We start from the raw sequence: 14,013 nt of genomic DNA, 5'->3' as shown, positions 1-14,013 counted from the left end.
GTCCGGTATTGGGTACCGAAGAGTAGGGTCTGATTCGGGAGCGCTAGAAAATATTTTCGGAAAAATACCCTCCTCCGATCCGCCCCGGACCGATGCGAATCTTTTACACTATCGAAGATCGGACGACTGTATGGACCGAATTTTGATACGAGTTTTTGTTTTCGATATTTCGGACTTGTAAACTTTTTGGCATCGATAGACCGTCTTCTCCAGGATGTGTCTGGTATCGAGTACCGGAGAGTAGGGTCTGATGCAGGAATTTCAATTTTTAGGGGCGAAGCGGTGTGTACTGGACCCTTGTGTCCTGGGATGAGCAACTGGAATTGGATATTGCAATGGTCAGTTTGATGAATCCAAAATTCTTATTTTTAATTTTTTTTTATTATGGTGGATATTTACTGATACAGTTTAAAACCGTTCGAAACAACCGCGTTTTTTTTTTAAACGAAATCCTTATTATAAATCCAACTGTTGTGACTCGCGTCCAGACCCAACCATTTGACCAAAGCCTGGTGTTTCTTGCGACGTAGAATTTTCACCACAAGGAACGAATTCTTATACTTAGTGAGTTGGAGTTCTTCACGGTAGAATTTTCCTTTGATGATCGTATCGTGCGCGTCTTTCAGATCGTGCGTGATCGAAACGGTCGGATTAACGCTGACAATCAGGGGCGGACTGGCCCTAAATTAAGTATGGGGCGGGCCCCTAGGGGGGTCTGGGGGGCCCCCCCAGTAGAAGGGGGTCCGGGGGCCCTCCCCCGGAAAATTTTGAAAATTAGGCCCTTTTAGAATGAATTTTTCGCTATTTTAGACCCTATTCTTTAATATTATTTTTGAAACATTATCCAAAAAGAGACCAGAAATGCAAAACTTAGTATATTTTCTTAAACTGGATGAAAAAATGAGAATCCGTTGTATACTTGGAATTCAACTTTTATTTTCCTCTTCCAACGAAAAATTGTGCCAAAGCTAAATTAGTATACAGAAGATACATAGAATCAAGTAGAATAGTAATAGTGACAGTCTAAAAAGAACACATTCTGAAAAACACAGTTCGGATTTTTTTGTTCGTTTGTTTTTTTTAAATGTACTTTTTAGCCGCCAAAATTGACAACTGTCTTAATTTTTTTTTGAACGTTTTATTGGATCCTTTCTTCGCTCTGCTCATAGAAAAATCAGTGCCGTTTACTAGTTAAATGACGCGTAATGAATGAATAAATCGATCATGCGTTACGGAGGGGGGATGGGGGTAAAAAAATCGGAAAAACTGCTTTACGTATATTATGGACAGCCCCCATTATGGATTTCGCTAAAGGGGGGAAAAATCGCCGAAGGCCCCTACGAAATCCCTTGAGGAAGGTAGGAAAGGTTCCCTACTAGGGGCCTCCAAAGTTCAAAATTGCATAGAAATGCGCCCTCGAGGCCTCTCTGAATCAGTACAAAAGGGCCCCCGGCAAAAAGGACCCTTTTGTCGAATCGGCGATAAAGAGCCCAGTGCCTTGAAGGTCCTTAGAGGCGGTATAAAACCGCATCAAGGCCTCTTCAAATCGGCAATAAATGGTCCCTTGGAAACGGCAAAAAAGGACTCCTTCGAATCAGATAAAGGGGCTCTTTTAAGGTCCTTAGAAGCGGCAAAAAAAGGCTCCATCGAGTCTTCTTCGAATCGGCAATAAATGAGTCCTTCAGGGCTCTTCCGAAATGACAAAAAAGGACCCCTTTGGACTTATTCGAATCAGATAAAAGGGCTCTCAAAATGCAACGCCCTTAGATACGGCATAAAAAAGCTCCTTCAGGGCGCTCTCCGAATCAGCAATAAAGTGTCCTGTTCTCTCAGGAGTCTCGGGGCCCTTTCTCGAGGACGAACCGAAAAAGCCCTTGGGCGCTTCTTCGAAACGGCGAAATACGGCCCTTCAAATCGGCCAAAAGGGGCGATTGCCCCATCGCCACCCCGGCCAGTCCGTCCCTGCTGACAATCTTGAAAATTTCCGTGCTACAGTTCGGTGTGTATCCTTTCTCGAACAGGGCTTTGAGTCTCGAGATCCGGACGTGATCACCGACTTTCAGTTTTCGTCTGCAAGAGGTCTCTTCTCGCTTCTACTCAGCGGCTGCCCACGAAGCGTTTGCAAGATCATCGGTACATCCTTTTCGGACACATCAATTGGTTTCATCCCGATAGTGCGATGAACGCTCCCGTTATATTCACTGAAGAGTTTCGGAAATTGATCTACCCACTTGTACGATCCTTGCGCGATGAACTCTTTCCACATCTTCGTTTTGAGCGTTCGGTTGAATCGCTCGACAATAGAGGCTTTGGTTGTCGACTACTAGCTGTACATATTAATCTTGTGACGCTTCATCAATGCTTGACATTTGAGGTTGGAGAATTCCGAGCCCATATCGACTTGTAAATGTTTCGGTGACTTTCCGGCCGCTTTGAGAACGCGTTGCAGAGCATAAGTGACATCCGTGGCCGTTTTCGATTTGAGCGGTTCGGCCCACGCCTTTTTCGAGCACGCGTCGATGACGGTGATGAGATATCTGTATCCTTTGTTGACCGAGGCGTACGGTTGCATCTCGACGAGATCGGCTTGCCATTAATCGAACAATCCGAGGATCCGTACTTTACGACGCGGATAGTTTCGTCGTGCAGGTTTCTGAAGCTCCTCGACGATCCCACGTTTTTCTGCCGACATGATAATTACCGTCACCGTCGTCGTCGTCCGCTCTCTCGATTCAAATGCTGTTTCGATGCTACTATTTTAACCAGACGATTGTAAGATTGTTGAAGTTGGTGGATACGCTCCAGACAGTGTTGACCTAATTTCATAGCTTCTTTCCACTTCCGTTCGGACCATTGTTTGTTCACCGCATCCTCATCGCTTTCGGGATCTTGCACTTGACGAATCCGTTTGTTCGATACGATATAATTTCCGTCAGAATCCAGTGAGAATCCAACACCTTTTGGACCGCGGCGGAATTTCGATCGGCCAAAACCGTCGGTGTGACTCATCGCAACACTATTTACCTTTCGCTCGATTCACAACCTCTGATTGATTGATCCTATTTTCCAGTCGTGATAATTTCGTCTCGAGTCGTTGCATGATATTTTTGTATTCTTCCATTTTCTCCGAACAAAGCTGTGTCGAATTCAAAACTTCTATCATCTTCGAGTCTGTCCATTGTTTGTTCACGGCGTCGGTATCCTCTTCGGGATCTTGTAGTTGTTTGATCCGTTTGTTAGACACGAGATAATTCCCGTCGGGATCCAGTAAGAAACCGTCACCTTTGGGACCTTGCTTCGTGTTGCGAACGTAAGTCTGTTTCGATCTTCCAAACCGGTCGGTGTGACTCATTTTTTGTGCGGAACCTATATTTAGTGGATGTAATCCGCTTCGCGAAGCTCTTCGACGATACTCAGAATTTCTCAGTCGTGATCGGTGTGACCAGCTTGTTTCGAAGCTACAAGTAAAACGAGACGTTGGACTAACTCGTTCGGATCGTCCCAAGAGAAGAGTTCCCCTCGACGACGAGTTTCGCACGATGAATTTTGATACCGGAGCCTTTCTTCAATTTTTTACGCGATGATTTCCTCGTTGATCTCGGAGTCAATGTAGCGAACAAAGTTTTCATGAGATCGCGGTATTTACGACTGCGGTTCGACTTGGGTCTACCGTGTGGATGATGATCCCAACGATGCACATTGGTGAGCGTAACTACTCGTTGGAATTTAGCGCGATCATCTGCTGTGTAATTACGCGGATGTTTCTTAAAAAGGAGCTCCAAGAACCTGGGTGTTGGTTCGAACACCTCTTCGTCATCGTTGTCGCCACCGTCCAAGATTAGTCGTCCGTCCGAATCAAAACTAATGGTTCGGTTTCCGATAAAAAAGTTTCCGTTGATTGCTTTCCGCACACCATACGCGGTATCGGACTCTTTCGGATGTTGTGCCAATTCGTTCAAGTAGAACTGTACGTTCGGGGCAGTGGTCGTGCCTCGAGAATTGTCGTCTTCAGTGCGACCCGTTGTTTGTCCTTTATCCGCTGCATCTTGGAACGATTCGTCGTCTTCTTCATCATCATCTTCCTCCTCCTCCTTTGAGTCATCATCATCATTGTTCATATTTTTTGGTGATCCAAAAGAAGCAAATAAACTATCAACGAACGTTTTATCTTTCAATTCCGATTTTGAAGGTTCGATCTTGGTTTTCTTTTCCTGAGGAGCAGCGACAAGTGCGGGTGTTATCGATACAGTTTTCTGCACCGCTGCGAGCGGATCTGTCAACGATTTGAAAACTTTCTTTAACGTCACCTGAGCGTCCGCCTCTCCGGTGCGTATGGTATTTAACTTCCGTTTGATATCTTGACGGATTTTATCGATACTACCGTATTTCTGAGCGATCGTCGACAACGATAAGTTATCCATCTTGTTCAATATAAGTATCGAATCCTTTCCGGTACCTTCCCTCGTTCTTATTACTATCTTTATCGATGACTAAAAACCCGTACTTGTCGTGCCAGCACACAGAGCAGATATGTCTGAAAGCTTCGAACGTGAAATCTGTGTTGACGTGATCGTCGTAGATGTGTCGTAAGTTTGTATTGTCCTATTTAAAAAGTACGAGTGGGTTAGCGTTATCGCGAATCAATGGACTACTAGACAAGGCACGAATTTCAGCATTTTGATACACGTTTCGTTACCAAAATTTCACGTAGAATACGATGCGCACAACGAAAATTACCGTTATCATGACAGCCTCTGCGATAAAAAATCTGGCAACCTCAATCTTGACGCTATTGGCTCAGCTATAGCAGGTTGTTTATAGTTTGAACAACATATGGTGGGAAATGAACATTGCTCGATTGAGAAGCTTGCTGAAACCGTTGTAGTGCGCGATTTGACTCACGTAGAGCTTTGAGTTTCTTGTGAGCGGGCAGTTCCAATTCCTCGTAACCAATGTGATATAAAAATGTTGATATATTTGTTAGGAGTTCATTTCGGTAAGTTTCGTTGCGCGAAACGTCTTTTACGTGAAATTCTGGTCAAGAAACATGTATCAGAATGCTTAAATTCGTACCTTGTCTAGTGGTCCATTGTTTCGGTATGCGAGAATAAGTTTGACACAAGTAGAAACTGTCGACCGAGCTGTGCCTTCCCATACTGAAATAATCCCGCATCGCATTTTGTTTGTCACAAGCGATATCATCGAAAATAAAGACCGAGTCCGATGCGGCATCGTCGGGTGGAGCAATCTCGGCCGTGTCCGAATAGACGTTGTATCCGAGATCGTCGATTCCGTCGAATATCCGACGCAGTTCTTCGTACTTGGGTTGGAACGGTGTCTTGGAGTACAAGTACACGTTGCGGAACTTCAATCCGTTCGGATGTTGTAGCAAGCAAACCATCATGTTTATTTTACCGTAACTGGACGGTTCGCAAACGATGCAACGGATACTGTCCGATAACAGTTCACTGTGTCGTCGTCGTTGTCGTCGGTTTTCATTTTGCTTCTTCCGTTTGTCGAAGTTTCCGACTCGCAGTGACTTTCTTTGCTTGACGAGTCGCATCGTATTCGTTCCCTATTTTATCGGAGAGTCTTTTTTTACTTCTCCGTATAAATATTATGGACATTTTCGTCAGAGTATGTCACCGAGAAGATTATCAACTTGCAGCAAAACCAATCGAGGACGTGGACTGTTATACTCGCTGATAAATTCACTACCGTTCGAACTACACTTGCCTGTCGACTACAGGTACTGCGGACCGGGCACTCGCCTCGCAGAACAATTGAAATGCGGAGATCCGGGTATAAATCCGCTCGACGAAGCTTGCAAGTCCCACGACATCGCTTACAGTAAGACCAAAGACACTACAGGAACAAAGCCGATCTCATACTTGCGGACAGAGCTTGGGAACGTGTGAAAGCGTCCGACTCATCGTTGGGTGAAAGAGCGGCAGCATACGCCGTAACGAACGCTATGAAACTCAAAGCCAAACTCGGAATGAGTCTAAACAAGTCGGTTGCAGCGAAAAAACCGCAACCCGAGAAGAAGAAGAAGAAGAAAAAGAAGAAGAAGAAGAGAGCGTCGAAGAAGACGAAATCAGAGGAGCGGACGATCTAACGAATCTTGGCTAACCCAAAGACGGGTGCCGGAGCGTCGAGGAAGAAAAAGAAGAACCCGGCGGAGCGAATCTTGGCTATCCCGAAGACGGGTGCCGGAGTCAAAAATCTCCTGACGAGTAGCGGTCTGGCCGCGCGAACAATCACATCGGTAGAGAAAATGATCAAGGCGGTCATCGAAAGATCTTTGAAGAAGAATGGACACATCGTTGAAGGATTCTACTTGCGACCGTACCGTAAAGGTTACGGGCTTTCCTTGAGACCTTACCGTAAGAATTTAAACTGATCCGTGAGCTACCGCACCGAGCGATGACGGACGATGAGTTGAGGATCGCTGCGACGGAACAATTACGAATCCCGCATTTCCGCGGAGTGTTCCTGATCGATGAAATGGCGACCAAGAAACCCAAGCGTCCCGAGTGCGGTATCGTCAATCTGGACCGAAGCGATGGACCCGGTACACATTGGACGGCGTACCAGATTTCAGAGAGCGGTAACGCATTGTACAACGACAGCTTCGGAGATCTACCACCACCCGTTGAAATTACGCGATACATTTTACGCTCACGCGGTAGCTCAACGACGACGACAACAATAGGATACAATTATGATAGCGAACAAAATTTCAACTCGAGCGTCTGCGGGAAACGATGTTTAGAATGGCTCGTACAAACCAGGAATATATAGTATTCTCGAAACCAAATATGGAAACTCAGAAAAGATGTCACACGTTCATGTTGACGGGGAGGAGCAACATACTCGAGTTTGCACTGCCTAGACCTCTCGAGTTGTTCGGTTCTTGCGAGATCGGTCTGACGGGTTTTGTAACTTATTATTCAATCCAGAACATCGACATAACGAACAGACTGCTTTTCTACTCCGAGAGCCCTGAAGAGAATTACTCGGCAATTTCGTTCCCGATCGGAGCCTACGAGATCGAGGGTATACAAGAATACTTGCAGGGAGATCTTGGCGGAGCGGAAGCTATCAAACTCAAAGCGAACAACGCTACGCTTAAAGTAAGCATCAAATCCAAGTACTGGATCGATTTCCGCAGACCCGGCACTTTACGTAAGCTGCTCGGATTCGGAAAGCGTCTCTTGGCATGGGACGAATGGCACGAAGCTGACTATCGCGTCAACATCTCACCTGTAAACATGATATGCATCGAATGCAGCATCGCCGACGGTGGATACGTGAACGGGGTGCGCGGACATCACATTTATGCGTTTGCTCCCGATATCGAAACAGGATTCAAAATGGTAGAGCAACCGTCGACGATTCATTACTACCACGTCTTGGGTGATAAGATCCAATGTTTGCTCGTTAATATAGTAGACCAACAAGGATGAGCGATCAATTTCGGTGGTGAAGAAGTGACAGTGCGACTGCACGTGAGACCGCTAACCTATGGGTAAACGAAGGATCCAGAACGACGACAACGATACGTTCCTATATTCTCATGCATATACTAGTATTGATAATCCACGGACTGTTTGTCAACAACAACAGCAACAGCAGCAGAGGAAAACTTTGACCGAATATTCCAAGAGGGCTCTCACACAACTCGGATTCGTGGTGAAAAATCCGAAATAAGAACGAGATGGAAGCTTGGCGACAAGAGATCATCGAATACGAATACATCCGTTTCGGTCCGGTCGACGAACGGCGTGGAAACAACGATTCGATCCGGTTCACCCCCGATACCCACGGCCTGATCACCGTGCCTCAAGATTCGAGGATCTTCATGCGTTTAGAAGTGAAACTCGAGAAAAATCCTGGAGCCGCCGCAGATGCTACAAAACCTAAAGTCAAGTGGGCTAACAATTATCCCCTGCACTTGTTCGACCGTATGCAGTATAAAAGAGAACGGGACGGAAATCGATGGCATGCAGTCTGTCGGAGTGACATCGACCGTGAAAAATTATCTCACATACACTAGAGCGGAAACCGCAGGACTCGCAACTGCCGGGTTTTGTGACATCACTCATTCATGGAGCGAATGGGATATGACAACGTTGGATGAAACTCAGTGCGCTGTCGTTCCGTTGTCTTTACTCAGCGGATTCGCAGTACATTTCAAAGACGTTCTAGTCAGATGCTCGCAAGAGTTGATCCTAGTGCGCAGTGGTACGGATAAGAACGCATATTATATCACCGACGCGGCGACCACGGATACACCATCAAATTTAAAATAATCGAAATCTATTGGGAGATTCCCGTCGTTAAATTCACATTGGAACTGGAAAAACAGATCTTGCTCAAGATGAAGAAGAACGATAAGATGAGCTTCGGATACATGAATTGGGAATCGCAAGACATCCCGGGGATTTTTCCGACCAAGACGTTCAAATGGAGCGTAAGAACAACCAGCAGGCACAAGCCCAAATTCGTGGTGTTGGTATTTCAAACGGATCGACGGGATAATCACCTGAAGGATTCCTCTCTTTTCGACAATGTAAATGTGCGCTCGGTCAGCGTTCAAATCGGTGAGCGTCGGTTTCCTCAAGTTGATACGATCTACGATTTCTCGACTATGGATTATAATCACGCCTATCTGAACTACACCGATTTTATGAGAGACTACTGGAAAGGTGAGAAACTCTGCGAGCCAGCTATGTTGATGGAAAATTTCAATGATCGCGCGATTTTCGTCATCAAATGCGTTCAAGGTGAAGATCTAAAAACAGCTCCGGTGGATATCACGTTGACCGTTGTGGTAAAAGAGAATTTCCCGGCCAACACTACAGCCCAGGTGATTCTGATCACACCTGTGAAGTATTCGTACGAACTATTGCACGGAACCGTGAGCCAATTGATTGATCTTAAGCAAAAATTTAAAAAAAAAAATAACATGTTTATTTTTTTCATTTTTTTGTACAAGCATGTTATTTTTATTTTTTTTTTTTTTCAACCATTTCATCATTTAGAAAAGAATACAATAATACATACAATATAAATCAAGCTGAAACGTTTGGAACGAGTGCGAATTTATATGTTCTTCCGATCGGGCCTTCGTAGATGAGATCGAAGGATCCAGCGTTGATATCCTGAATTGCATCCTCCGTCAAATGGTTCGTAATGTGCGAAGGTAGGAAGAGGAGACGATGATGATTCTCGAAGATGATATCGGCGGCAACGGTGATCCCATACTTGGTTGGTATTTTGATGAGTTTGTTCATCTTGTAGCGGGCGTTTACAGTCAGCTCTTTGGCGTTGACGATCAAGATTGAATTGTTGAAAACATCCATGTCGTCAGTTCTATCTGCTGTATATCAAGGTACGGATGATTCCAATTTTCGTGTGCTATATATTTCGAGTGAAACAAGTTGTCTGCTATATTAAGCACGGATGATTTCAATTTTCGACTGCTATATTTCGGTTCGATAATTCGTCTGCGAATGATTCCACTTTTCGTGTGCTATATATGTTAAGTCGGGTTGATTCGACAATGTGTCTGCTATAATAAGCATGGATGATTTCACTATTCGTCCGCAATATTTCGATTCGTTCAATCTGACTTTTTATCTACTACTCCTTTATTATTATCTGGGTGATTCCTTTGTTCGTCTGCCACTATAATCTTCTCCTGCTCTTGGATGATTTCATCTTTGAAATAATCACGATAAAAAGATTCCGACATCCACATACACAATCGGAATGCGTTCGACATCGCGCAGAATGGATGTACTAAAGGACACGTATGTGCTGTCGACCAACGAGCCAATAGTCGCAAGGACGGACAATCTTTAGTGTCCAAATTTACAACGATACATTTTTCCGCCACGAAACGATTGATGAAATCTCGATTTTGTTCACCTTTAACATACAGTACATCGTAGCGGTTCCCGATGCGATTCATTTTTGAAGTGAATTCATCGTACTCGAGGAACCCGCTTTCCCATTCCAAGTGATGATAATTGCGTGTTAACCAGTTGTTTGTCATAACGTCTTTAGCGCTCAACATGCTGCTCGGGAACGGAGGTTTGAATAAATAGAGTTCAGTTTCAGCACACTTCATATCCACAAGACCAAACTCTTTGACGATGAACTTTCCTTGGCTCCAAAAACCTTGTACATCGAGACAAGCCATCATTTGTTCGTTCCGTTAGTTACACTTTTACTATTTTCAAATTCGAGGTTTCTTAACTGACGGTTCTCCAGAATTATTTATACTATTTATACGAGGTTGTTTAACAGCGAGGATTTTTCTCAACTCTACCCGGACTCGATGACAAACGATATATTCTAGGGGACGGAGTGAACACTGTTCCTATTTTCAAATTCGAGGTTTCTTAACCGACGGTCCTCCAGCAGAATTATTTATACTATTTATACGAGGTTGTTTAACAGCGAGGATTTTTCTCAACTCGGTCTCGGCTCCCCAACTTTCATCCACCATGCAAGGATCGTCGTCGATGTCATGACCCCAAGGAACAGTGCTAACACCATCTTCTAAAATATAACGTTTATCGTCTAAGCCGGAGAGGGTTCTTTTTGTACTTCCAAATGAGTATAGTTGGTGTTTCCGCACCCCGATCCTGCGCATCAAAGCGCTCATTCTCGATTCAGGATCCTTTAATACTGTGAGAAAATTGGCAAAGTTTAGCGATCTTACCACTGCTGTTGATATTCCTTTTGCCCTTTTCTCTGTTTCCCCGTTGCTGAAACGATATGCATACATTTTAGGTCGCAGCGCGACAAACGCAGCAATGGGTGTTCCCCCCGTTTCATCCTTAAAACTACCCATTACTTTACGGTTTGTCGCGCTGCGACATTGATGACCTTCTGGGAAGTTGGAGGTGTCGTACAAGTGTAGATCTGTCATCATATCATCGTAGACATTCGGTGTAGTCAACTCGTAAATGAACGAGTCCGTATCCATATAGAGAAGTTGAACTTGATCGGGATTGTACTTCTTAAGCATGTGATTATAGTGGAATTGATACATGTGTACTTTACTCAGATCTAAGATTGAAAAACCAACAATCATTGGTCTATCTATGACGACCTCTGTTCTCCGTAAATGGATTGCTACCAACTCTTCGTCGAAAATCGTGCGATCTACGAAATCGACCCGTGAGATGGCTTTGAATATCTGTCTGCTGTTTGTACCCAATTTAATATTCTTTCGCTTCAACAGGTTCTCGATAAATTTTCCGTAGCAAGCGTTGCTGCAAAGTTTCAGGAGCGTTTAGTGGAACGGATTCGTAGCGTCCCGTCTCAACCGGGCGTTCAGCTCGATGAAGGGTGCCAAGAAAGGAGCCTGACGGAATTTGATGGCCCGGTTGACGCGCACGAGTTTTAATCCCTGACCGAGCGCTTCTTTCAACATTACATAGTGGATAACATAACTGTTTTTATTAGCTAGAGTCGTCAATAGTTTCGTTGATTTCCCCGCTCCCAATGGTGGTATTTCGTTCTAGCACAAGAACGGAAGGTCCTTGTGCAGGTCGTGGAGGTGTTCTGGATATTCAATATCTACATCGAGTATGAACCCGAAAGGAGCGTCGTCGGGATGGTTGATTATAGTTTTCGCCAGAGTTAGCAACTCTTCTCCTTCCGGGACCCAAGTGTAGTTATCGTAGGGTAGATGCTTTCTCATGGTATGGGCATAGAGTGCCGTCATATCTAAGTATTGTATATAACTCACTGGTTTTTTAGGATCAAACTGATCCGGTATCAAAGGATTGTTTGCGAGAGCGTGTCGTTTCACCACCTGTGTTATCCCGCCTCGGATCGAGCTCATAATCATGAATACCATATCCATATCATTGAAGAGTTGGATTTTCGCTTTAGTTATTTTTAAGAAGGCGTCGAAAGCGAAACCGGGGAGCGTTAAGTAATTGGCACAGTCCAAACCATAGTTTTTCATCCCAAACAGTCGGAACTCCTCGAACACATCGCTGAGGACGCACACGTCCAGTCGCAAGTAGAAATCTGAACACTCGCCGAGATTACGGAAATTGAAAGTTTGCCAAACTTGGAGAAACCTTTGGTATTCCTCTTCGGAGATGTCCGTTTGAGTCAGGGTGTTGAAGAAAGCCTCTCGTGGTGGTGGACGCGTCTCGTTCAGCTTGGCCGGATTGTCAACGTAATCGTACGGGAACGGAGCTTTCCGACAAACCATATCGAACTCATTGTCTGTGCGAGTGAGCTTCCTCGTGCGAACGAAAGATTCGCGCAGGATCGTCTGAACCAGTTTATCCAACGACGCGGGGAGGAAACGGAACGAGTCGATGAACTTGATCGAAAACCTGTTACCCAGATGGACCGTCATGCTGATGTAATTTTCCTACGTGTGTGGTATTATGTCGACGCGATGAGGATACTTGTTCAGAGCCAGCACTACCTCGTGGAAATCATACCTACTACCATTGTGCAGGACGACTCTAACACATTTTTCATGTCGGAAAATAAGATTGCAATTTGAACATAAGGCTTTTCGATAATTGGACCCTGTTTTCCCTCCCGCTCTCTTTTGATGGTCATGATCCCTTACCTTTACGATACCTGGTTGTGAGAAATCCACCTCGCAATGTCCACACCTATTTTCCGCTTCAAATCAGGCCCGGTCTTCATGTGTCATGATTATTTTTCCCTCTGTGCCATTGTAACTCTTACTGATTCTTCCTACCAGAGTGATTATATCGTCCAGAAATTTGATATGTGCCTCCTCGCCACGGTACAGTTTCGGTTCCGTCATTTCAAATTCGGGATCCTCCGTGACGAGGAGGTAAGCGTAAGAATTTGAGATGTGCCGCCTATACGCGGAAGCTGGATGCTCCGAGTCACCATGGATTTGTTCTAAGTAGGCTTCAAAGTCCGCATAAATTATGTAATTATGTTTTATTTCCTTATGATGATTTTCGAATTTGAGGTATCGCTCGTCGGGAAATGAAGCTAGGAATGCGTCTTTGCTTACTAAAGAGCAAAGAGCTTTGTGTTGACTCAATTGCTCCATCGAGATCTTGCGCGTAAAGCATTTCTTGCAGATGTAGATTTGTCCGTGATGTTTTGTCAATTGTTTTCTCACAAGTTGTTCAAAGTTCTTGATCCAGCAATAATGGTAACTGAAAGGTACGGGGGTTGAGAGACATAGTAGGTCGATGTGATCCTCTCTTTCCGAGTCGGCAACTTTAATTGCGTAAACTGTATACTTTTTCTTGTTGGACACCAAACTCTCACGGAGGCCAAATACCGAAACCGATACGTTGTTCCTTTTCTCGAATTTGATAATGTCATCTATGCTCGTGGGGAATCGAACGACCGAGAAATCGTAATGATGGAGTATATCTACATATTTTTCCGGACGATATTTATCGTTCTCATCCTTCGGGACGAACTCTGCCAACATTGCGAAGAAGAAACAATCGTTATATTCACCGTTATTTACATTGACAACATTGTTCGTTCGAAACGGAAGCTTAACGTACGTTCCTCCTCGATGTAACGCGTAATAGCGGTTTACACGTAGCTCCATACCCTGTATCTTCTTCAGCACCCACCCGGATCCGTTCATGTGAAAATCGAATGATTCTTTATTGATCTTTGTCCTGAACTTTTCATAATACTCGTCCAGATCCGTTGACGCGAAAATAGCTTCGTTTTTAGTCTTGAATTTTTTCAACTGCATTCCTTCCTTGTCCTTATCGTCAGCTTTCTCGTATTCTGCGTAAACTAGTATATTTACCTTCAATGCCTCATCGGTGAGTTCTTCTTTCATTTTTCCAATCACGAGGTCTTTAGCTGATAGTAGGTAGTCATCGATGATGAGAATCTCCGGTTGGAGGTTCGTGATGAAAAATGTTTTCAACCTACTTTGACAAGCAGTCTCAACTTGAACAATCGGTACTTTAGTCTCAAACAAATTTCTTATGTGACTTGCAGATTCTT

At 44.4% G+C, this 14,013-nt stretch overlaps 1 protein-coding gene across 18 annotated transcripts in view; it reads right to left on the bottom strand.

The window, feature by feature from the left end:
- Positions 1-14,013, bottom strand: part of LOC109037045 (coiled-coil domain-containing protein AGAP005037) — a 313,866-nt gene that overhangs the window by 159,193 nt on the left and 140,660 nt on the right. The gene's annotated exons all lie outside the window — the stretch shown is intronic.

The sequence above is a fragment of the Bemisia tabaci genome, chromosome 2 (assembly GCF_918797505.1).
Source record: "Bemisia tabaci chromosome 2, PGI_BMITA_v3".
NCBI classification, from domain to species: domain Eukaryota; kingdom Metazoa; phylum Arthropoda; class Insecta; order Hemiptera; family Aleyrodidae; genus Bemisia; species Bemisia tabaci.
This window is presented reverse-complemented; position numbering and strand designations above follow the sequence as displayed.